We start from the raw sequence: 15,889 nt of genomic DNA on the forward strand, positions 1-15,889 counted from the left end.
AGTAACTGTGTGTGTGCATTGCTGAGGCACCCCTGGAGGTAAGTAACTGTGTGTGTGTGCATTGCCGAGGCACCCCTGGAGGTAGGTAACTGTGTGTGTGCATTCCTGAGGCACCCCTGGAGGTAAGTAACTGTGTGTGTGTGTCTGTGCATTGCTGAGGCACCCCTGGAGGTAAGTAACTGTGTGTGTGTGCGTATTGCCGAGGCACCCTTAGAGGTAAGTAACTGTGTGTGTGTGCATTGCCGAGGCACCCCTGGAGGTAAGTAACTGTGTGTGTGTATTGCCGAGGTGCAACTGGAGGTAAGTAACTGTGTGTGTGTGCATTGCTGAGGCACCCCTGGAGGTAAGTAACTGTGTGTGTGTGCGTGCATTGCCGAGGCACCCCTGGAGGTAAGTAACTGTGTGTGTGTGTGCATTGCTGAGGCGCCCCTGGAGGTAAGTAACTGTGTGTGTGTGCGTGCATTGCCGAGGCACCCCTGGAGGTAAGCAACTGTGTGTGTGTGTGCATTGCTGTGGCGCCCCTGGAGGTACGTAACTGTGTGTGTTTTGCACTGGTAGTGACTGAGGGAGGGGGGAGGTTGTGTCTGGGGAATAGAGGGCAGTGGACAGGGTGAAGTTGGAGGGGGCAGGGGCATGGAGGAGAGGTAAGCTAGATGATAGAAATCAGGCTAGTACATGGGGGTGAGTTAAAATTACTGAGGCTGTTAAAAAGAGGGGATAACGGAATGATATATATATATATATATATTGCGTGGTCTTGTGTCGTATCGCTGGGTACACACATTGGCAAGTGTGTACCAAGCCGAAGACTGGCAAGGGAATGAGTTATGAAAAGAGGCATGAGGTAAGAATATGGAGGCTGGTGTAGAGTGAGAAAAGCAATATAGGCAGATAATAAGGCTGTGCATACACTAACATATATAGGTTAGAGAAGAGGGGGATACAGGACGTTAGGCAGGTAGTGAGTGAGGACAAAGGGACACCCCCGTAAATTGGGCTTTTTTATTGGGCTTTTTAGGATTGGTTTGGGCTTGTTTTGCGCTTGTTTTTTACTGCTAGGTTGCTTGTTTTCCATTTCAGAGTTGACAACACTGACAGAGAGAGAGAGAGAGAGAGAGAGAGGCGGCAGCAGCAGTGTGAGGAGGAGAGCAGCATCCCTGCCCGAGCCGGCACCTCACTGCAAGGCAAGGACTCCGGTACCTCACTGCAAGACAGAAGCCCAGTGCCTCATTGCAGACATTACCCCAGTACCTCACTATACCTCTGTGCAGGCAGGACAGGAGCCCAGCACCTCGCTGCAAGACAGGAGCCCAGCACTTCATTACATGCAGAACCCCAGCAGCACTTCACAGCACCTCACTACAAGACAGTACCTCAGCGCCTGTCTGTACCTCACTGCAGGACAGGAGCCCAGCACCTCACTACAAACAGGACAGGAGCCCAGCACCTCACTACAAACAGGACAGGAGCCTAGCACCTCACTACAAACAGGACAGAAGCCCAGCACCTCACTACATGCAGGACAGGAGCCCAGCACCTCACTACATGCAGGACAGGAGCCCAGCACCTCACTACAAATAGGACAGGAGCCCAGCACCTCACTACAAACAGGACAGGAGCCCAGCACCTCACTACAAGACAGTACCTCTGCGCCTGTCTGTACCTTACTGCAGGACAGGAGCCCAGCACCTCACTACAAGACAGTACCTCAGCGCCTGTCTGTAGCTCACTGCAGGACAGGAGCCCAGCACCTCACTACAAATATGACAGGAGCCCAGCACCTCACTACAAACAGGACAGGAGCCCAGCACCTCACTACATGCAGGACAGGAGCCCAGCACCCAACTACAAACAGGACAGGAGCCTAGCACCTCACTACAAACAGGACAGGAGCCCAGCACCTCACTACAAACAGGACAGAAGCCCAGCACCTCACTACAAACAGGACAGAAGCCCAGCACCTCACTACATGCAGGACAGGAGCCCAGCACCTCACTACATGCAGGACAGGAGCCCAGCACCTCACTACAAACTGGACATGAGCCCAGCACCTCACTATAAACAGGACAGGAGCCCAGCACCTCACTACAAACAGGACAGGAGCCTAGCACCTCACTACAAATAGGACATGAGCCCAGCACCTCACTACAAACAGGACAGGAGCCCAGCACCTCACTACAAACAGGACAGAAGCACAGCAGCTCACTACATGCAGGACAGGAGCCAAGAACCTCACTACAAACAGGACAGGAGCCCAGCACCTCACTACAAATAAGACAGGAGCCCAGCACCTCACTACAAACAGGACAGGAGCCTAGCACCTCACTACAAATAGGACAGGAGCCTAGCACCTCACTACAAACAGGACAGGAGCCCAGCACCTCACTACAAATAAGACAGGAGCCCAGCACCTCACTACAAATAGGACAGGAGCCCAGCACCTCACTACAAACAGGACAGGAGCCCAGCAGCTCGCTGCACCTCATTGCAGGCAGGACAGGAGCTCAGTATCTCACTGCAGGCATGACAGGAGCCCAGCATCTCACCGCAGGCAGGACAATAGCTCAGTACCTCATTGCAGGCAGGACAGGAGCTCAGTATCTCACTGCAGGCATGACAGGAGCCCAGCATCTCACCGCAGGCAGGACAATAGCTCAGTACCTCATTGCAGGCAGGACAGGAGCTCAGTATCTCACTGCAGGTATGACAGGAGCCCAGCATCCCACCGCAGGCAGGACAATAGCTCAGTACCTCACTGTACCTCATTGCAAGCAGGGCAGGAACTCAGCACCTAATTTCAGGCAGGACAGGAGCCCAGCACCTCACTACAGGCAGGACAGGAGCCCATTACCTCACTGCTGGCAGGACAGGAGCCCAGCACCTCGCTGCACCTCACTGTAGGCAGGACAGGAGCCTCGCACCTCATTGCAAGCAGGGCAGGAACTCAGCACCTCATTTCAGGCAGGATAGGAGCCCAGCACCTCACTGCACTTTACTGCAGGCAGGATATGAGCCCTGGCTGGGCTCCTCTCGTGTGCTCCTCTTTACTGCAGGCAGGACGGGAGCCGAGGCACCTCACTGCAGGCAGGACGGGAGCCGAGGCACCTCACTGCAGGCAGGACGGGAGCCGAGGCACCTCACTGCAGGCAGGACGGGAGCCGAGGCACCTCACTGCAGGCAGGACGGGAGCCCAGCACCTCACTGCAGGCAGGACGGGAGCCCAGCACCTCACTGCAGGCAGGACGGGAGCCAAGCACCTCACCGCAGGCAGGACAGTAGCTCAGTACCTCACTGCACCTCATTGCAAGCAGGGCAGGAACTCAGCACCTCACTGCAGACAGGGCAGGAGCCCAGCACCTCATTGTTTCTTTGCAAGCAAGACAGGACACCATTACAGGCAGGACATCACCCTAATAACACCCACACTGAGATTACTCCAGCTCCATTCTTTGATTCTTTGTTAAAAGCAGGACATTGTCCCAACGCTTCACCGAATGCAGGACATGACTCCAACGCTTCACTGCATAAAAGGACACTACTAAAGACATCCGCTCTGAACTCTAATGAAATCAGGACAGCACCCCTATAACTGAGAAAAATCAGGGCAGCACCCCTATAACTGAGAAAAATCAGGGCAGCACCCCTATAACTGAGAAAAATCAGGGCAGCACCCCTATAACTGAGAAAAATCAGGGCAGCACCCCTATAAGTACCAGAAATCAAGACAGCGCCCCTATAACTGTCAGAAATCAGGGCAGCACCCCTATAACTACCAGAAATCAGGGCAGCACCCCTATAACTACCAGAAATCAGGGCAGCACCCCTATAACTACCAGAAATTGGGACAGCACCCCTATAACTACCAGAAATCAGGGGAGCACCCCTATAACTACCAGAAATCAGGACAGCACCCCTATAACTGTCAGAAATTAGGAGAGCACCCCTATAACTGAGATAAATCAGGAAAGCCCCTCTCTTCCCATTGCAGGATGGACCCTGTACCCTGACTCTGATCCTCTCCTCTTGCAAGTACGCGGTGCAGAATTAAACTCCAGGCTCCCCCTGCAGACGTCACCTGTGCACCCCATAGAGGAGAAATCTCCTTCCCATCCCCGGTCCCTGCAGACTTGGAGAAGACGGGTCTCCCTCATGCACTGGAAGCTGGACCTCACCTAGCAAGCAGAGGGTTTTCCACTCTATACAGGTGAGACGCTGGTGACAGTGGGCACTGTGTATAGTATTACATGTGTACGGTCTATGGATACCGAATAATCATACATATATATATATATAACTGTACGGAGACATATGCTCCTGCTGTACAGCAGTAGCATCGAATATTACCTACCTTCTGTAGCACTCTGCATGGATCTCAGGGCACCCCTCATATCTGAGTACCTACCTTCTGTAATACCCTGCATGGATCTCAGAGTACCCCAATGAGCACCCCCTCATAACCAAGTAATACCTACCTTCTGTAATACCCTGCATGGATCTCAGAGTACCCCAATGAGCACCCCTCATAACCGAGTACTACCTACCTTCTGTAGCCCCCTGCATGGATCTCAGGGCACCCCGATGAGCACCCCTCATAACCGAGTATTACCTACCTTCTGTAGCCCCCTGCATGGATCTCAGAGTACCCCAATGAGCACCCCTCATAACCGAGTATTACCTACCTTCTGTAGCCCCCTGCATGGACCGCAGAGTACCCCAATGAGCACCCCTCATAACTGAGTATTACCTACCTTCTGTAGCACTCTGCATGGATCGCAGGGCACCCCAATGAGCACCCCTCATAACCGAGTAATACCTACCTTCTGTAGCACCCTGCATGGATCGCAGAGTACCCCAATGAGCACCCCTCATAACCGAGTATTACCTACCTTCTGTAGCCCCCTGCATGGATCCCAGAGTACCCCAATGAGCACCCCTCATAACCGAGCATTACCTACCTTCTGTAGCCCCCTGCATGTATCTCAGAGTACCCCAATGAGCACCCCTCATAACCGAGTAATACCTACTTTCTGTAGCACTCTGCATGGATCTCAGGGCACCCCAATGAGCACCCCTCATATCTGAGTACCTACCTTCTGTAGCCCCCTGCATTGATCTCAGGGCACCCCTCATAACCGAGTATAACCTACCTTCTGTAGCACCCTGCATGAACCCCAATGAGCACCACTCATAACCGAGTATTACCTACTTTCTGTAGCACTCTGCATGGATCTCAGGGCACCCCAATGAGCACCCCTCATAACCGAGTAATACCTACCTTCTGTAACACCCTGCATGGATCTCAGGGCACCCCAATGAGCACCCCTCATAACCGAGTAATACCTACCTTCTGTAACACCCTGCATGGATCTCAGGGCACCCCAATGAGCACCCCTCATAAACGAGTATTACCTACCTTCTGTAGCCCCCTGCATGGATCTCAGGGCACCCCAATGAGCACCCCTCATAACCGAGTATTACCTACCTTCTGTAACCCCCTGCATGGATCTCAGGGCACCCCAATGAGCACCCCTCATAACCGAGTATTACCTACCTTCTGTAGCCCCCTGCATGGATCTCAGGGCACCCCAATGAGCACCCCTCATAACCGAGTAATACCTACCTTCTGTAGCCCCCGGCATGGATCTCAGGGCTCCCCAATGAGCACCCCTCATAACCGAGTAATACCTACTTTCTGTAGCACTCTGCATGGATCTCAGGGCACCCCAATGAGCACACCTCATATCTGAGTACCTATCTTCTGTAGCCCCCTGCATGGATCTCGGGGCACCCCTCATAACCGAGTATTACCTATCTTCTGTAACACCCTGCATGGATCTCGGGGCACCCCAATGAGCACCCCTCATAACCGAGTATTACCTACCTTCTGTAGCCCCCTGCATGGATCTCAGGGCACCCCAATGAGCACCCCTCATATCTGAGTACCTATCTTCTGTAGCCCCCTGCATGGATCTCAGGGCACCCCAATGAGCACCCCTCATATCTGAGTACCTACCTTCTGTAGCACTCTGCATGGATCTCAGGGCACCCCAATGATACATAATATTGCACATTACTCCGTATGAGCCCTTTGTTATGTGACCTCCCCATTATTACAGTCATTTTGCTTTATAGTAAAACCCAGCTGACCGCTCCGTTTATTGTATTAATAGTGACTTAAAGTACTGTATAACTTCCCTCCGAGTTATGCTGTATGATGGATGTGCCGGCGAGACGAGAGGGGGCTCATATGTACTAATACAGGGCACCTCTTTTTTATCTTTATTTTTCTCATGTAATATTGTCATTATAATGATGTTATTGTGATCAGAGTCTGCGCTGGCAATCCGTACATATATATACATTTCCTACAGCGCGCGTGAGGACGTACGTGTGTGTGTGTGTGTGCCGTCATTGTCCTTTTCCTGTGAGTGGGTCATTGAGTAATTGGATTACATTGAAGTGTCCTTCAAGCCTCTTGTCGTGGTCTTCGCCAATATGGTCCCCGAGCACTTGGGCAGCAGCCGTCTGTGCAAAGCTTCCAATCCTAACGTGAGACGGCTTCATGCGTGTGCTGGTGCCAAGTATGTTACTGTGCCTGGTATGTAGTGTACGGGGAGATGATGGGTATTATGTACTAGGGCACTGGTGGCATACAGAGGCTGAGCTGGGGGCAGCGTGATCGTGTTATGTCTCGTGTGATTAATATGGGCAACGTGTGCTCTGTAATATCTGTATCATCAGTATACGGCTTCCCATACACACCACTGTGCAGCCGATGTAAGTACATATGTATATAGGTGTGTTATATGCTATATGGGGTCTCTATATCGCAACTGTGTATTTATTACTTGGCTTTAAAAAGCTGAGAAATGAGAATTTTTCATATATATATATATATATATATATATATATATCTCCTTGTTTAGTATACTCCATTCATGTATATAGAGGTCAAACAGTAAATGAGTAATTCAAATTGAAGCCACTTGAAAGGTTGTATATTTGTATTTTGTTAATGGGTCGTTCCAGGCAATGGGGTTTGTTTAACATTTCATAAATCTTGCATTAATTTGGCTTTTTTCCCAGTGTTTGTATTCGGCCACCCAGGGGCGATATGTAAATGTACGGAGGTTACGTCTTCATTTATTAGATGCCGGAGTATTTTAGCGCAGAGCTGATCCTCTCCCGGACATTGGGGAATCTTTGCCGTTACACGATGTATGTTGCTGTGCTGACAATTATTGTTGCTTGTTTTTGCACCTTGCAAACACCGTCCTTGGGTACCAGCCTTATTTTGTTGTCTGATTGGGAGACCGTCATGTACTGGGAACGCAGCTGGATCATGTGTAGCCAGAGAAGTCAGCGTAGCGCAGTAAAACGCATCGTTGGGATTATTTATACCCCCCATGAATTATTCCGGCTTGCAGGAATCAGATAGGATGCGGGGGGCTGAGGTTACATTTTACTCAGTAACCTGACTGGTAAATGGCTCTGACGTCCTCGTTCAATCAATTCCCGGCCGAGTGTTTCTCCCCCTCTCATTAGAATTTCATCTTCCGGGTTTTCTTGTTTCTTCCTTGAGCATAAAAGGATGTAAAATACAGGAACGTAGGTAGCCTGCGGGTATGTCACCGAGGGGATCTCCGCCACATTGTGTCACAGCCTGCGGGTATGTCACCGAGGGGATCTCCGCTACACTGTGTCACAGCCTGCGGGTATGTCACCGAGGGGATCTCCGCTACACTGTGTCACAGCCTGCGGGTATGTCACCGAGGGCATCTCCGCTACACTGTGTCACAGCCTGCGGGTATGTCACCGAGGGCATCTCCGCTACACTGTGTCACAGCCTGCGGGTATGTCACCGAGGGCATCTCCGCCACATTGTGTCACAGCCTGCGGGTATGTCACCGAGGGGATCTCCACTACATTGTGTCACAGCCTGCGGGTATGTCACCGAGGGGATCTCCGCTACACTGTGTCACAGCCTGCGGGTATGTCACCGAGGGGATCTCCGCCACACTGTGTCACAGCCTGCGGGTATGTCACCGAGGGGATCTCCGCCACATTGTGTCACAGCCTGCGGGTATGTCACCGAGGGGATCTCCGCTACATTGTGTCACAGCCTGCGGGTATGTCACCGAGGCCATCTCCGCCACATTGTGTCACAGCCTGCGGGTATGTCACCGAGGGGATCTCCGCCACATTGTGTCACAGCCTGCGGGTATGTCACCGAGGGGATCTCCGCTACACTGTGTCACAGCCTGCGGGTATGTCACCGAGGGGATCTCCGCTACATTGTGTCTCAGCCTGCGGGTATGTCACCGAGGGCATCTCCGCTACACTGTGTCACAGCCTGCGGGTATGTCACCGAGGGGATCTCCGCTACATTGTGTCACAGCCTGCGGGTATGTCACCGAGGGGATCTCCGCTACATTGTGTCACAGCCTGCGGGTATGTCACCGAAGGCATCTCCGCCACATTGTGTCACAGCCTGCGGGTATGTCACCGAGGGCATCTCTGCCACATTGTGTCACAGCCTGCGGGTATGTCACCGATGGGATCTCCACTACATTGTGTCACAGCCTGCGGGTATGTCACCGAGGGCATCTCCGCTACATTGTGTCACAGCCTGCGGGTATGTCACCGAGGGGATCTCCGCCACATTGTGTAACAGCCTGCGGGTATGTCACCGAGGGGATCTCCGCTACATTGTGTCACAGCCTGCGGGTATGTCACCGAGGGCATCTCCGCTACATTGTGTCACAGCCTGCGGGTATGTCACCGAGGGCATCTCCGCTACACTGTGTCACAGCCTGCGGGTATGTCACCGAGGGGATCTCCGCTACATTGTGTCACAGCCCGCGGGTATGTCACCGAGGGCATCTCCGCTACATTGTGTCACAGCCCGCGGGTATGTCACCGAGGGGATCTCCGCTACATTGTGTCACAGCCTGCGGGTATGTCACCGAGGGCATCTCCGCTACATTGTGTCACAGCCTGCGGGTATGTCACCGAGGGCATCTCCGCTACATTGTGTCACAGCCTGCGGGTATGTCACCGAGGGGATCTCCGCCACATTGTGTCACAGCCTGCGGGTATGTCACCGAGGGGATCTCCGCCACATTGTGTCACAGCCTGCGGGTATGTCACCGAGGGCATCTCCGCTACATTGTGTCACAGCCTGCGGGTATGTCACCGAGGGCATCTCCGCTACACTGTGTCACAGCCTGCGGGTATGTCACCGAGGGCATCTCCGCTACATTGTGTCACAGCCTGCGGGTATGTCACCGAGGGGATCTCCGCTACATTGTGTCACAGCCTGCGGGTATGTCACCGAAGGCATCTCCGCCACATTGTGTCACAGCCTGCGGGTATGTCACCGAGGGCATCTCTGCCACATTGTGTCACAGCCTGCGGGTATGTCACCGATGGGATCTCCACTACATTGTGTCACAGCCTGCGGGTATGTCACCGAGGGCATCTCCGCTACATTGTGTCACAGCCCGCGGGTATGTCACCGAGGGCATCTCCGCTACATTGTGTCACAGCCCGCGGGTATGTCACCGAGGGGATCTCCGCTACATTGTGTCACAGCCTGCGGGTATGTCACCGAGGGCATCTCCGCTACATTGTGTCACAGCCTGCGGGTATGTCACCGAGGGCATCTCCGCTACATTGTGTCACAGCCTGCGGGTATGTCACCGAGGGGATCTCCGCCACATTGTGTCACAGCCTGCGGGTATGTCACCGAGGGGATCTCCGCCACATTGTGTCACAGCCTGCGGGTATGTCACCGAGGGCATCTCCGCTACATTGTGTCACAGCCTGCGGGTATGTCACCGAGGGCATCTCCGCTACACTGTGTCACAGCCTGCGGGTATGTCACCGAGGGCATCTCCGCTACACTGTGTCACAGCCTGCGGGTATGTCACCGAGGGGATCTCCGCCACATTGTGTCACAGCCTGCGGGTATGTCACCAAGGGGATCTCCGCCACATTGTGTCACAGCCTGCGGGTATGTCACCGAGGGGATCTCCGCTACATTGTGTCACAGCCCGCGGGTATGTCACCGAGGGGATCTCCGCTACATTGTGTCACAGCCTGCGGGTATGTCACCGAGGCCATCTCCGCCACATTGTGTCACAGCCTGCGGGTATGTCACCGAGGGGATCTCCGCCACATTGTGTCACAGCCTGCGGGTATGTCACCGAGGGGATCTCCGCTACATTGTGCCACAGCCTGCGGGTATGTCACCGAGGGGATCTCCGCTACATTGTGCCACAGCCTGCAGACCATGTAACACTTAAAAGATATATATATATATATATATATATATATATATATTTTTTTTTTAATGAATTGTTTGTATTTTATTTATATTATAAGAAGTTATTTTTTAAGTATTTAGTGTCCATACACTATGAAGTATAATTACTAAAGTGAGAGTTTTTAGAAGTGGAGATATTGCCGATAGCAACCAATCAGATTCTACTTAACACTTAACTAGCACCTTCTAGAAGATAATAGCTAGAATCTAAAAACTCTCACTTTAGTAAATAGACCCCTTAGTGTTTACAGTGCACACAGAGGGCCTGATTCAGAGCCGCTCGTAAGCGGGCGCTCTTTTGTTCCGACCAATGTTCGCACAACTGCGCATGCGTACGGATTTTAATACGCATGCGCGAACCAGTCAGTGCGGCCGAAAATCGTTTGTTCGCTAAATAGCGAATGCCTGCTATTTTGAGTGACAGGAGGAGGCGTATGTGGGTGGTAACAGGGGAAGGTGCTTGAAAACGGGGAGTGGAGATCAGAACGCAGGCGTGCTTAAAGGTCAAAACGGGCGTTTTATGGGTGTGCATAATTAATACAGGACCTTCATTGACCACGTCACTGGATTATTTTATAGTCAGAACTGCTCGCAAGATTGTGGTAGGAAAAACCAACCACAAGAATAGCGAGCAGTTCATACCCTGGTCGATGTACTCGATTAATCTAATAAATAGCGGACATGACGTATGGTGCGAGCGGCCAGGGGGCGTCTTTTTCAAAATTACGACAGCAAGTTTTGTTCGCTCGTTCAGACATAGAGGCGTGAACAGACCGCAAAGTGCGAACGGTTCATTTGAATAGCCACCCCTTTTTAATGAACGAGCGAGCGCAAATAGCGTCCGGCTCTGAATCAGGCCCAGAGGTCACAGTTAGCATCCCTCCAACCTTGTGCTGCTTGTGGGGGGGCAGGGTGTATATTCACAATAAATGACATTTACCTGGAGACATCTTGTTACAGTTTGGTCTGTGGCGTGGCATAGAGGTTAGCCTCACAGCACTGAGGTCATGGGTTCAATTCCCAACCAAGATAATCTGTGTGGAGTTTATACATACTCCCATTGTTTGTGTGGTTTTTTCAGATGCTCTGGTTTCCTCCCGCAATCCTAAAACATACTGTAGTGGTAGGTTAATTGGCTCCAGACAAAAACTACTCCTAGTGTACAGTATGTGTGTATACGTGTGATAGGGAATATAGAGTGTAAGCTCCACTGGGGCAGGGACCTTTGTGAATGGCCAAATACTCTTTGTACAGCGCTGTGGAATATGTGTGCGCTACATATATAACTGGTAATAAATAATACCTCCCACCTGCCCAATGTAGGCATTTTGATGACTGTTACTGGAGCTCAGGACAGTGGGGTATTGCGCTCACCTGCTCTGAACATGCTGTGAAACACTTTAAATAAAATATAAAAATAATAATTCTAATGCCGCGTATCCACTTGCCGATTAAACAGAACGATTACGATGTCGTAATCGCACTGTCGTTACCCCATCGCCTAATGGATACGCACCTTAATTCATCAACTGGTAACACAGTTTTGCTACATTTATTTATCTGCTCATATCCCAGATTTTAAATTAATGGACGTGAAAGTCATTAACTTGGCTGTTGTCGTCTGGAGATTGTACAGTGTAAGTGACTGCTGCTTATAACCTATCTATGTGTGAGGTGGAGATTGTACAGTGTAAGTGACTGCTGCTTATAACCTATCTATGTGTGAGGTGGAGATTGTACAGTGTAAGTGACTGCTGCTAATAACCTATCTATGTGTGAGGTGTAGATTGTACAGTGTAAGTGACTGCTGCTTATAACCTATCTGTGTGTGAGGTGGAGATTGTACAGTGTAAGTGACTGCTGCTAATAACCTATCTATGTGTGAGGTGGAGATTGTACAGCGTAAGTGACTGCTGCTTATAACCTATCTGTGTGTGAGGTGGAGATTTCCGTGGGCATGTAACAGGTCCGTTTCCCAAGCCAGTAATCTGAGCTCTTACATCCTCTGTCCAGTGTAACGCAGGCTGGCAGCTCCTACTATTCTGTTACAGTTATACGCGGTCGCAGCGCTCCGCAGAGCCGGTAACCCTTTGTGCGACAGAGGAGATGGGTCATATTAAATCTAAAGGACATCTAGTCTATTGCAAACCGCCTGGCAATCAGTTACTGGATACAGTGACAGAACTACATGGGGTGCAGGGGGGAGACTGCAATGGTGCCCAGAGGTGTCACCCACCAATGCCCCAGCTCTGAATGAGCACAGCGGATGTCTCATCTTGGAATTTGCCAATCTGTGCCTTACCGCCATGCTCTGCGGAGCCCCTTGCTGAGAGAAGGGGGAATAGGGGTGAAGCTAGCGCATCATTACTGGCCTCCTATCTGGATTCTGCCATGGTGCCATCCCCTGGGTGGCTATGGATAAGAAATGTGGCACACCTGAGGGGTATGGGGCTGATTACACAGATCTCCCAGAATTCAGCTTGCTGTGTATGCGCCGAAGAAAGAAGTAGGCTTCTGTGCATGCGCCGGATCAGGCGTCTGCGCGCAGATGGAGATTGCCAGTGCGTACGGATGGATCCGTCCACTTTCTGTGAAATGGGCGGCGACCATGTGATGGCACAGAACTTTGTGGGCGTGTCATGGGTGTGTCTGGCCACTTCCTTGCTCAACCATAGCGTGCGGAGGGAGATGGGACGTCTGTGTCAGACCGATCATTTGCCCCCAGCATGGGGTAAGTACCTTTGCTAATCATGAGGACGGAAGAGGCTCCCACATGCACCTGCACAGATTTCTCGCATTGACATAAGCCAGTAAGTAAGCTGCCGCGGTCGTACGGAGATGTGTCAGCAGATGCACACGACAGCCCCTGCGTGTGAATGGACCAGGCAGCTATCCAGACATAGGGCACGATTTAATTCAACGTGAATAGTGCCGGGTAGGAGCTCCCGGAATGATTCTATTCAGCGCGCTGTTATGTCGGAGAATGCCCGTTCTCGCTCCTTAAACATGTTGTTTAGTCGCGAGAACCGGCATTCTCCGACTAAACTGGCCAACACGATTCAGTTTCCGCGGCGCTAAGGGCAGAAAACAGCGTAGCGCCAGCAGTTTTGTCGTAATTCTGTAGCACCCCAGGAGGACGGTGCGAGAAGAAATCCTTCGTCGGGTTTAACAGCGCGCTGAATTGAATAGCTCTGGGAGCTCCTTCCTGGCGCTATTCAACTTGCGTTGAATTGAATCGAGCCCATAGCGATGAAGGCTTGGACACCCCTTGTTAATGTAATGCCTCTGTGCTATTGCTCTATGGTTCATATGCTAGCATGAAGGGCAGGAGCGCTAGCTAGCAGGGGGCGGTTAGGGTGAAGGTCTAATTAAGGACGACCCCTTTAAAGTGACCATTTCATACAGTGTATCATTAAGCAATGAAGTGACATGTGGATGACAGACAGCAAGGCCGCTATTACAATTCATGGGTGAGGCGGGAGCTATAATTAGTAAGTAGCGTATGTTGTTGTGGCGCTTGACATGACGATAAGTGCACTTGGAGAGCGTCCTGAGACTCGCTCGCTTAGGCTGATAGATATCTTAGTGAACAAGCCAAGTGTTTATGAGACGGGGAGGGATAATGTAGCGTTATGCTGCTCAGGATCTCCATAGACTTTCAGTTGCCTACGGTAACATTCTAGGTAACACTTCAATTTGCAGTCAGACTGGCCGGTGGTCCTGTTTCGCCCTGCAGTGCCCCTATTGTGTTTGTAAGCAGGGTGGCGCAGCGAAGGGTACTTTATATTTTACTTATATTTTTTCTTTATGTGAAATCGACATTTATTCCATCTTTACGTCGTCTTATTACATCTCCTATCATTGGTTGGTGATAATCTGAATGCCAGCCAGGAGGAGCTGGTGGGCAGCTAATATCGCTGACATAAGTGATGGCGTGCTTCTCACTGGCACACCGGGTAGAGGACCTCATTAATATGTATAGAATTGCAGCGAGCCTGGCACCAGACGCCACCTCTCACAGCAGCCAGTGAGAAAGACCAGGTCTCTCCACGGAAGTAATTATGCTGAAATCTCCTGTACCCTTTGGTTCCGCAGAGCAGGGGCAGCTAGAGACCAACAGAGAATAATTACATTCCGTAATAAGAGGCAGAATTAGTGACAGTGATATATGGCTTCCCTGGTAATTATTTCTGACTTTCAAGCTACATTGCAGAGTGATGTAAACCTGGAGATGGGGGGTCATCTGCAATCTCACTCAGTTATTTTATTATATGGTCAGAGCTCTTGGACAGGATGAAATGTTTTCGATTGTCTGCTCCGAACAGATCAGGGGATACAATGTCTCTGCCGGTTTATCGCTGTATTTTTACGTTGCTGTGATGCAGTTATTCCTGCCATTGGCGCCCACTGTAGGCAGTAATGTGTGTATCTAACCCTACATAACGCTGCAGCTTATTACCCCCACTGTTGGCAGTAATGTGTGTATCTAACCCTACATAACGCTGCAGCTTATTACCCCCACTGTTGGCAGTAATGTGTGTATCTAACCCTACATAACGCTGCAGCTTATTACCCCCATTGTAGGTAGTAATGTGTGTATCTAACCCTACATAACGCTGCAGCTTATTACCCCCACTGTAGGCAGTAATGTGTGTATCTAACCCTACATAACGCTGCAGCTTATTACCCCCACTGTAGGCAGTAATGTGTGTATCTAACCCTACATAAAGCTGCAGCTTATTACCCCCATTGTAGGTAGTAATGTGTGTATCTAACCCTACATAACGCTGCAGCTTATTACCCCCATTGTAGGCAGTAATGTGTGTATCTAACCCTACATAAAGCTGCAGCTTCTTACCCCCATTGTAGGCAGTAATGTGTGTATCTAACCCTACATAAAGCTGCACTTATTACCCCCATTGTAGGCAGTAATGTGTGTATCTAACCCTACATAAAGCTGCAGCTTATTACCCCCACTGTAGGCAGTAATGTGTGTATCTAACCCTACATAACGCTGCAGCTTATTACCCCCACTGTAGGCAGTAATGTGTGTATCTAACCCTACATAAAGCTGCAGCTTATTACCCCCACTGTAGGCAGTAATGTGTGTATCTAACCCTACATAAAGCTGCAGCTTCTTACCCCCATTGTAGGTAGTAATGTGTGTATCTAACCCTACATAACGCTGCAGCTTATTACCCCCACTGTAGGCAGTAATGTGTGTATCTAACCCTACATAAAGCTGCAGCTTATTACCCCCACTGTAGGCAGTAATGTGTGTATCTAACCCTACATAAAGCTGCAGCTTCTTACCCCCATTGTAGGTAGTAATGTGTGTATCTAACCCTACATAACGCTGCAGCTTATTACCCCCATTGTAGGCAGTAATGTGTGTATCTAACCCTACATAAAGCTGCAGCTTCTTACCCCCATTGTAGGCAGTAATGTGTGTATCTAACCCTACATAACGCTGCAGCTTATTACCCCCATTGTAGGCAGTAATGTGTGTATCTAACCCTACATAAAGCTGCAGCTTCTTACCCCCATTGTAGGTAGTAATGT

General features: G+C 50.7%; 1 protein-coding gene across 5 annotated transcripts in view; it reads left to right on the plus strand.

Annotated features, from left to right (window-relative positions):
• Nucleotides 1–647: 647 nt before the first annotated feature.
• The window catches only part of FAM163B (family with sequence similarity 163 member B), a 179,163-nt gene continuing 163,921 nt past the window's right edge, over nt 648–15,889 (plus strand). For 2 of the 5 annotated variants that reach the window (XR_015872972.1, XM_088459694.1), the window contains exons 1-2: nt 648–1,184; nt 3,989–4,204. The gene's annotated coding sequence lies outside the window, so the exon portion shown is untranslated. Of the gene's footprint in view, nt 1,197–3,988; nt 4,205–6,518; nt 6,599–6,702; nt 6,778–15,889 lie in introns of those variants that run through there. The other 3 variants (XM_088459695.1, XM_088459696.1, XM_088459697.1) reach the window with 3 other exon arrangements.

The sequence above is a fragment of the Taudactylus pleione genome, unplaced genomic scaffold (genome assembly GCF_031769625.1).
Source record: "Taudactylus pleione unplaced genomic scaffold, aTauple2 ptg000927l, whole genome shotgun sequence".
In the NCBI taxonomy this organism is placed as follows: domain Eukaryota; kingdom Metazoa; phylum Chordata; class Amphibia; order Anura; family Myobatrachidae; genus Taudactylus; species Taudactylus pleione.